The sequence below is a fragment of the Cryptomeria japonica genome, chromosome 5 (genome assembly GCF_030272615.1).
Source record: "Cryptomeria japonica chromosome 5, Sugi_1.0, whole genome shotgun sequence".
In the NCBI taxonomy this organism is placed as follows: domain Eukaryota; kingdom Viridiplantae; phylum Streptophyta; class Pinopsida; order Cupressales; family Cupressaceae; genus Cryptomeria; species Cryptomeria japonica.
This window is the reverse complement of record NC_081409.1, coordinates 84,002,146-84,013,166: the sequence shown is the minus strand read 5'-3', so window position 1 is coordinate 84,013,166 and position 11,021 is coordinate 84,002,146.

Genomic DNA, 11,021 nt, shown 5'->3' with positions numbered 1-11,021 from the left:
ATTTCAACAAATTTCAAGAGAAGATGCACAACAGGTACCGTATTCCATCCCAGTTGGTAGAGAAATATAAAGATGATATATGCTTTGAGGTAGACACCAATTACTATTATGTGAATGTTGTTGAACCAAGGACTCAATCTTTGCCACCAATGGGTTACGAGATTGACTATGATATCGCACAACAACAAATTGATGCATTTCTTACACTGCCAAGGCATGCTCCCGAACTGAGATATGGAACTTATGAAGAAGTTAAGGAAAAGGTAAAAATGAGCATTGTAGTACCTAAAGCTAGAAGAAAGGCTACAAAGATGATTAAGGCATTATCTGAGAAATTCAGAGAAGAATCTTCCTCCACACCTATCAAAGGTACTCTTGCCATCACCGAAGAGGAATCAGAAGCTCAAGAGGCAGCAATAACATTAAGCACCGAACTGCCTAAGGGTAAAGTATTGAAAAGAAAGAAATAGGACATTCCAAAGGCCCTACCGACTCCTCCAACAAAGAAGCATAATACAAGAGCATCAGCTGCATCACCGAGTAAGAAACAAAAGAGTGTTACTGCTCCCAAGGTAACCAAGACCTACAAGAAATATACTCAGAGACTAATTCTGGCAAAAGAGTCTAGTGATACCAAATCTGAGGATGCCAACAAATTCCAAATTGTCAAAAGCAAGAAGGTAAATATACATAGTGTTGAAAACTTTTGTGCCAATATAAAAGAATATGGTGGATTTGGTTCCTTTAGATATGTCAAGTATGAGACTAGGAATAATGGTGAGAAGCGACAAATTGAAGAAGTTGTCATCTATACACTTCTAAAGTTTCGGCTAGCTCCATTGGAACTAATCAAGGCACTTCTGAGTGAACTGTACTTACATATTGATAACAGGTAGAAATATGCAATGGACTCAGAGAAACAAATTAGAGAAAGAAGTCTAGTCCATCTATTTCCTGATATGTCTGTAGCAGAAATAAAGGAGCATCTGACAACCTACAATTCTAAATTTCTTGTCAAACAGAGAGCCTTGAAATTAATGAATGGGCTATACATTGATGTAGAAAATGAGACAAAAGCCAAATGGTAGGAAATCTTCAAAATAAAAGATGTTGGTGAACAATCTAAAGTTGAAATTGTTGATGTCACTGAACAAGATCTTGATGTCACCGAGCACGGTCCTGATGCTACCAAGCAAGACCCGACTAACACTATTAAAATTGATGATGTCATGGATACTGAGGAAGAGGAGCATGAGATGATAGAAGGCACTACATATGCAAAACTTGTATCTAGTGAATCTGTGTTAGTACAAGTTCAACCTTATCCGTTGGTCAAGCAACCTGTCTCTACCAAAGATCCTAAAGATATAGCACAAGGCACCGAAGGTCACTAGTCTGAAGTTGCAGAAGGTACAACTCAAGACAAGACCTCTCAAGCACCATCAAGCACTAAAAATACAGCAACTGAGACACGCAGTACTGAGACACCAAAAGACACCATAGCAGCTATAGGAACCAACCAAAGTGTTGCCTCTACTGAGCAACCTACCGAGGGTCAGCAAGCCTCACAAGCTATTGTCTTAGTCCAACCAACCAAAGGTAAAGAGAATTAGGTGAAAAAGCATAGTTTTAAAGTTGATTTGACTAAACCGATAGTGTTGCCCAATGTGGATATCTCAAAATTAAAGGGGCAAGCACTTATTGATTTCGGTGAACTATGCAAAGCAAAGGCCTAACAAGAAAAACAAATGGCCATTCAAAAGAAGAATAAAGTACTTCAAAATGTAAAGACACTACTGACAGATATGCTACCTACAGCTACAATGTCAACCGATGCAGCCATCCACATTCAACTAGATGAAATCCTTAATCAAATAGAAACATCTGGAGTTGATGCATCTGAGTACCTGAGCAAGCTAAAAGACAAATAGCTTACTGCAAAAATGATTGAAGAGGTACAAAAAGCTCTAGCTATTGGAAAAGTCAAGCTTTTCAAATTCATTGCTGAGTTGTCCCCTCAACTCAAGCATATTCTTTATTTATTTCTGAAACTTTGTACATTTTCCTTATTCATTAAAGATATCAAGAATAAAACTGATGCAATTGAGAAAGAGATCACCGATCTCTCAAATAAGTTGACCACAGAGCCCAATTCAGTTTAGAATTTTTATACCAAGCTTCAACAGCTCATGGCTCAACAGTTAGAACTAAGAAATGAAGAACATAAGATCTGGATGGATATAATAACACTCCCGACATTATTCCTTCCTCATCTTTCATCGGTTCAAGAACAGATTAACCAAGTTACGTGCCTATCTACTACACAAGAGGGAAGCAATCTTGATGGCTTAATATCACTATTGGCTGATATTCAAGCACAAAATTCTTTAATGGAAAGTGTAAAGGATGCACTCTCTGTCGCACTCACCAACGCCCGGAAGAAGTATAAATCTATTTTTGATCAGTTACCACCCTCAGATGGGAATTAAGTTTTTGATGTTTGTCAAAAAGGGGGAGTAATACAATATATGGAGAGATATAGTTTTGGTAATACAGTTTTGATACAGTATTCAAAGTATTGTATACAGGGGGAGTATACCGAGCAAAGTATGCAAAATATCCAAGGACAGTAAGTAGAGCACACAAGCACAGATCCGAGCATGCAAAAATTAGAGTTATGTACAATATAATGATAAGGGGAGTATATTTGAATATACTATTTCATTGACTATTGTATATATTGTCAAGTATAGTCATTTTGCAAAGTATATAGATTTTTGAGTTATGACTTTGAAAGTAGTTTTTGTCAAACAACTCAGCTAATGTCAAAAGGGGAGATTGTTACTACTTATCAAATTGCCATTAGTTTTTGTATTCAAAGTCATACTATATATTCTAGTCGGTTAGCACTACCGAATCATGCAGTTGGTACACATAGTCAAGTCGGTATGCATAGTCTAGTCAGTTACAAAGGAAAGCAGTCATAGAACGCAGTATACACCAAGCTATCTACCGAGTATCTTTTTGAGACTACCGAGCAGTAAAGATGACACACCGAGTTAACATACACCGAGTGAAACATGGTACCAGATACATTGAACCTGGACATGCATATGAAAACGTGTTACAAGATCGAGGCACATCTAACTGTTATTACATTGGAAATTGCACCAGAAGATTGTGTATGATTTTGAGATCAATCTAACTAATGAAATATTTTGTTTAGTTATTCATTCAAGGAATCTTGTTTGTAAGATTGAAGCAATGAATTGGATCACTGTTTTAAGAGACCTATTTATACAGCATGAGTGAAGTGTATGTATGCATGAAGGAAGACTGTTACCGAGACACAGTGGTCACCGAGAAGGTTTTCAGAGAACAATGGAAGAACAAAGTAAACAGAAGGGTTTACCGAGTTACTATATGGGTTACCAAGGTATGCTATAAGCAAGGTAATCTATTCTGAGCACATAGAATCTGCTATAACATTTCAGATGTAAAGTTGTAGATATTTGTAATTATTTTATTGTAATATTGTGAAGTTGAAAGAGAAACCTTTAACAAGGTAAAAGACTAATCAAGTCTATAAATTGTAAAGCCTCTAACCAGGTGCAGCATTCAGAATCAATGTTGTAAAATCCTTTAGCAAGGTAGATCTAACAGATCTTGTTACTCCTAATAGGGTATGCTATCAAAAATAGCTAAATATAGCTCTAACTGAGCATTCTTTATTATTGCAGTAGTGAAGTTGTGGGTGCCATCGCCACCACATTTTTTCTCTCTAAGCAAGAGTTTCTGCGTAACCAAAATATATGTGTTATGGAGTGAATCATATATGATTTTTATCTATTTGTTTTAACTTTATTTTATGTTACTGCACTATTCTGTTTATGCATAACAATAAGATTATTATTCGAGAAAAGTTTTAGAGTACTAATTCACCCCTCACCTCTCAGTACATTAGCTTTCCATATTGGGCCTAACATACGGATGGGGATTTTCCTATTGAGTAGAATATTTTGTAATGGAATTTAGTGGGGGAATTTTAAAATAGAGTGTGGAAAAAATTATTTTCAAATGCCAAGGAATTTTAGGGTTTTGCAAGCAAATACCTAGAAAATAACATTAAGGGTAAAAAGGATTTGGTAAATTCTCTTTACCACAGGGACTAATTTCACTCATAAGTGTTATTGTGCAAAGAAAGTAGTTTTCATACATGTAGGATAAGACTTTATCACCCCTCACAAGGTAAAATATTTTCATAGGAAGGGTTAATAGAAGCAAGTGCATGGTATCACATGTGGAAAGTAAAATTGTCAAGCAAAACTACAGGTACAACGAGGATATACATGGAGTAGTCTTTTTGTATCAAATATAATTTTCATAGGTATAGTGTATTATATACCTACAATGGTGAAGGTTTTCTATGTAAATGTTTTCCATGAGGAATATCTTAATAGTCGTAAGCCACCAAATGGGGAAATTCATTTACTTGAGTGTACATTGCTGCAAAGGGATTTCCATCAAGACTGAAAATGACAACATTATTTACACATAGAGGGGATATTTTTGTAACGAGACAAATGAAATTTTTTTTTTTCAAATTAAAATATTTTTTGATCAATTTGAAGTATGAGGATGACAAAGCGCTTTTTCAGTCAAGGGGAGTGTTTTCTAGTTTTTACCAAAGAGGAAGATTTCCAGTTTTAGGAAAAGGGGTAGGAAAGTCAGTTTTTGACTTTCACAAAAAGGGAAATTTCTAGTTTTGGCTCTGAATTGAAAACATATTTGTTTGCAGAGATTGTTAGAGACCAAACGGGGAAACTTTGGCCAAGATAAAAATGGGTGAATGTCACAAATTCTTGTAAAAGCATTTTCCAAATTTCTAAGAAATTTGTAGTAGAGTGCAAGTGTAATTTTTTGAAAATTTTGAGGGAAGAAAGCAAATTTCAGAGTGTAGATTTCAATATGATGACATGTGACTCTTTGAAGATTCTTTTAGGGTTTTATTCTAGGGTTTCTTTCTTGATGTATATTCTCTTTATTCTTCTCAAAAATATGATTTTGAATGCAAGATCTTTGTAAGTATTGGAAACAAGACTTCCATGCACAATCCAAACTTAGAGTAGATTTCAGTTTTTATTCTCAGCATGTAATCCTTTTCCTTTCAAATAGTCTATAACCAATGTGCTAGCAAGTCATCTGAGTTTTTCTAAGTTGTCTCCTTCATGTATTGTTCTTATTTTATGAAATAAAAGATCAAGTATCATTTTATTTTGTCCCAACAAGTTTGGTGTCATTTTGTCTTTTGCTTCTCTTCAAGGAAGATATTAAAATGCTTATGATAAGATGAGGAATGGTGTCATGTATATGCAATATCTTCAAGTATGATTGCTTCAATGGAGGATGTTAATGTCATGCATTATTGCTCAAAACTAGCTGGTTATGTTCATTGTATTTGGATTCACTGGTTACCTATTGTAGGTTGACTCTGCTATCCTAATAAGGCACTGGTCATGGGGTTTTTTTTTCAGTTTTCAGAATCATTCCTTTAATCAAATATTTTTTAATTTATGCATTAGGAGTAGGATTAGTTTTTTAAAACCAAACTCAATGAGTGCATAGATGATTATAGATTAAGGTTATAGCCAAAACCAGGAGTTTATCTATCTCTCTTAGTACATTTTCATTGAGAGGATCTATTGTATTTTGTAATGTCAAGAGTGTAGAAAGCTAAAAGTTATTTGGACATTACATAGGTTAACCCGCCTTGGTCTCATAGATCCAAAAGTGTAAGAGATCTTAGTCTTGTGACCGAATCTCGTTCGTTGGCCAAATCCTATTTATCAGTTTGTTGATGAGTTAGTGGCTTTTCCTCTAGAAGTTGGAATCTATTGATTTGGGAACCAACATATCCCTCTAGCCTACACCAAAATAGGATCCTTGAAGGAGAGCATCAACATCCATCAAAGTATAATGAAAGGTATATTTTCTTAAGACATTGCAGTAGCAATTTCCCTCATAGACATGTATGTAAAATGTAGAAGCAAGAAAAAAGCCTATGAACTATTCTGGTAAAACAACTCAAAGAAACATGATCTCATGTATTCCTCTATGTATAGACTGGAGTGTACTCAAAATAAATTCTTGGGGTTCAAATAGAAAAAGATGTTGATATTGACTCAACAATTGTGACATCAATGATGGACCTTTTATCTAAAAAGAAGAATTATTTATTAATGAATTTAATTAGAATGTGATGATAAATTATAAGGTGAACATAAATATGTATGAGGTAGTATGGCTGATATCAATAGAGGGAGAGCATGAATCAATGGAGGATTCCTAGCCCATTAAACCATAATTAACAAATGTGCAAGATGTTTATGCTAGAAGCATTGTTACCATATATGATGTTGATAACTTTTACAATATTATAGATATCTATGATGAACATGATGCTAAAATTATCACTCAATTTCTCACAGTGAAAAAAATTTGCATCAAGGGTTAATGTTTTTCTCAGAAAATGATTTCACTAAATAGTGAAATATTTTTGCAAAAATTGCAAAATGGGTGTAATATTGCAAATGAAAGAATATGGGAAAAAATGATTGAGGGGTAATTTGGGTTCACAAAGAAGGGATTAGTTTCACTTATAGATGAAATGACACAACAAAGGTAATATTTGTTTACATATACAGGGCAAGGAAAATGTGCTTACAAACAAACAGGATGAATTTATTCAAGAATACCGAAGTATGCATAATAGGGATGCAAGTATTTTCACACGTAGAGAATAATTTTTTCAATTATAGTAAAATGAATATGTTTCCATTATATACCAAATAAGTTTATGTGAGCAAGGAAAATAAAAAATTGAAGACCAAAATTTTAATGATAAAGTGCATAATTATTTTATAAAACAAATAGTTATATAAAAAAGTGTTGTAACGGTATGAAGCGCTCCCTTAATATTATAAAAATGAAATCAATATTGGACGAGGATAATTAGAATAAGAACTAGGGGAATATAATATTAATTTATAACATTGTATTATACATGTTTAGGGCTTCCAAAGAGGATGTGTAGAGATAATTTACTCGAAAAATGTCTTTTGTTGTTCATTATTTTTAAAGTAAAAATATTAGTTAACTATCTCCACATTTAAGTCTTCCCAATCATATAAACCAGCATATCAAGGATGTGTCTAATTTGTCAATACACCTTAATGTATTTGTGTATCCTATTTAATGGGTCTTTTCAAGAAATAGTTAAATTCTATTGAACATATATATTGATTTGGATAAATAAACTAGATAAGTTAGTAGGGTTATGTGATTGATATTCTTGCATGTTTATGCAAGGCATAAACAAGAGTAGTGTTGAGCGATTCAAATTTTGAGACATTGGGTAAGAAAATACTCATTATGACTTTGTTGCCCTAGATCAAGGAATTGATCATTCAAATTTTGATCAAGATAAAAATTTGAACTTTTCATCTATGTATTAGTTTTATGTTTTATGTTTTCTTATACATGATAATAAGAACAATAAATAGTTTGTTATGAATGATCAATCTCCATGGAATAAGTCTTCAACATCTTCATCTTTTGACAGGTCACTAGGAATACCTCACTTCATTTGACTAGTTCAACTCAAAGTTTACTTTAGTGGTGAATATTCGCCAATGGCGAATATTTTGTACTAACTGGGGGTGGCCATGTCGCCAGAACATTATCAATTTCTGTCAAAGTCACGGCCCGATCGCCATATGTTTTATGCAATTAAATGTTTCTATGCAATGATTTCACCAATACAATATATGGTGGACATGCGGTAAATTTAATTGTTTCGACTACACTCTCTGAGGTTGCCTTAATAGATGACCTTAATTTACCTATAGGAATGTGAAGATCTGTTAGCCAGGGGAACCCAATTTGCCTGGAATCTTGCCAACATGTGTCTCCATTCACCCCAACTTTCACCAACTATATTGTATTCGCCTATTATTTGGACGACCTATAATCGCCACAAAAATTACATAAGTCGTATTTGGACGACCTATAATCGCCTCAAAAATTACATAAATTGTGTTATAGTTACGTGGGATTCACCAAATATTTGTATACCATATAAAATTCCAGCAGAATTCACCATATAAGGATTGGTATAAATACATGAAAAGATCAGATCTATCTCAACACAATCTGGTGGGTTCTCGGCTCTGAATTCTCATCAATAGTGAAGTTTCAGACCAAAGAAAATCATTGTTTTTTACTGTATTGGCGATTGCTAGTGACCTAAAGCCTAAAGGTGAGCGATCATATTTTTGAAGTGGTATATTATACATTATAGTCTATTATTTCTTCTTCAGCAAATTTATATTTTTTTGGCAGCCTTTATTTCGTTGGAGATGTCAAACAGGAAGAGGGGTAGGAAACCTGAATGTGGGGAAGGCCAGAAGAGGCCAACAAAAAGTAGAGCATTGTCTTCATACTTTGGCATTGGAATATTGTGGTGTTGGTGAAAATCAGGAAGGTACATCATCACAAGTACAAGTACAAAATTTGCCACCTGCACTGCATGTTGAAGACGGCGGCGAACCTGATATCTCAAATTAGGATGATATTGAAGAAGATTATCTGGTAGATACGGAATGATATAATCGACTTGGGTGATAAAGCCATTGATGATAATGCATGAAAGGGGAAAAGAAAAGCCATATCAAAAAAGGGTGAACCACAATCAAAAAAGGATCGGGAGTGGGATGTGTTAGTGAGGAATTTTCAAATTAATTGGGCATCAAAGTATCCATTCATTGAACTAGTGGAGAATCAAATTGAAGGTGAGCCTCCAATAGAATGCAGGTGTAAGATTTGCACTTGGAAACATAACAAGGAAATTAGGTTGCAGCTAAAATTTGACACCATAGAAAAGCATATGGGTAAAGTTTATGAAAAATAAATGACAGATGGGGTTGAAAAATCAGTGATAAGATGGAAAAAAAAGGATGAATGTAAGAATGTGAGGAATGCTGAAGAGTATTATTTTCATGAGAAATTACAAACGAAACCTGCTGAAGTTAAAGGTTCTATTGAAGCTGTTTTTGGAAAAGCAATGCAAATAGAACAACTGGGAAAAGTTGTTCAGTTAAGTGTTGTTTTTCATATTTTGAGTAGAGGGCGTGCTATGACAGATTTCGCATCAATTAGTGGTTTATTACACTTTTTGAAAGTTCCTAACTATCCTAATAGACATTGGTCAGTAAACAATGGAAGGGAATGGGCAAGTTGTCTTGCTGAGGTTGAAAAAGAAGATGTACAAGAAAAAATAAGAGAGTCAAACTTCATTGCATTTTCTTTAGACAAAGTTACCATAGTAGACAATACTTCATGGGTATGCATGCATGTTTATACTATAGAGAATCATACCCGCCAACCTCATCTACTATTTGTTGCTAAAATGAAGGAGATTGCGACAATGGAAAATTTATTTCAACTAGTACAGAGAAGTTTAATTGAATATGGAGGTATGGATGACATGACGGTAGCCAAAAAATTGGTTTTTGTTGGAGCAGATGGAGCTTCAGTAATGCAAGGACATAGGAATGGACTTTGTACAAAGATTGAAACTACATTTGCATCATACATTACTGCAATTCATTGCATGGCTCACAGAATGAATGTAGCTTTTGGAATTGTGAGCAAGTTTGCTTCGATTAAAAAAATTGAAATTTTAATCAGAGAGCTCTACTCACACTTCTATTGAAGTCCCAAGCGATTTATGGAATATCAACACTTTGCTGATGGATTAACTAATGGGAACAAGCTTCTCAAGGATAATGATACCAGATGGATCTCTTTGGATGGTCCAGCGCATCGAGTGTTTTCAGAATATCCATCCTTGATTGGACTATTTCACACAACTCGTGACAAATTAGATCAACTAAAACTTCCTGAACTTCTTGGCAGGTTAAGTAATTTAGAGACACTCTTAACTTTAGCAGCTCTTCTACCCATGCTAGAGGAAATGAGGAATATTATGAAGGCTACCCAAAAAAAAGCTTTGTATATTGCAGAATATACTATGTTGTGTAAGATGACATGCCTCACCCTCGACAATCTCTATCGAAATCAACCAACACTATCTGATGAAAAATTTGTTAAGTGGCGGGCACTCATAGATTTGAACAATCTTGACAACTTTTAACAAATCGGTGCAGATGGGGAGGTATGTCCCAATGTATGGGGAGTTGAGATACCAATGCACTTCTATGGCACGGTCGACCCCGAGGAACCAGGAAAGTGCCCCAAGAAGAAACTAGCAAGAGTTATAAAGGAAGATTTCGACAAGATTGTTGAGACTATGACTATTTCTGTGAAGAAAATTGCATATGATCTTTCCTCACAAATTAGAAGCAGATTCCCTCCTGACAACCTACTCAAAGCCATGTCTATTGTGTTTCCTCATTATTGGAGCCTCAACAATGCATCTAATTTTCGAAGTAAGCTACTAACTTTGGTAAAGCAATTTTGCATATCTAGAGAATTTAATGGAGTAACTATAAATGGAATATTAGACGAAACTCATCTTCGTGAGCAATCATCTGATTTTGCATACACTATGAAAGAACAATATGCCAAAATAGAGAACCCCGGTGAAGAGGGATCAGTAACAAGGCTTTGGAAATAAATAGTTGAGAACTCATCCTTGCATGATTCAATGCCAGAATATGTGAAGCTTGCTGATTTATGTCTTACCATGATATTGGGTTTGGTGGAAGATGGGAGAGTTTTCAGTGCTTTGGGGTTCCTAAAATCAAAGCTAAGAAACAAACTAGACAAAAATTTGGAAAATTGCTTGAGGCTCTATACATCTAGGTATGATGTCCACAATTTTACTTACAATAGAGCACTACAAATCTAGAGGTCCAAATGTGAAAGAAGAGGTTTGGGAAACACTTCAAACCAAAGTGCCAGTGGGACTACTGGACCTACTGGTATCATTGAGATGCAAT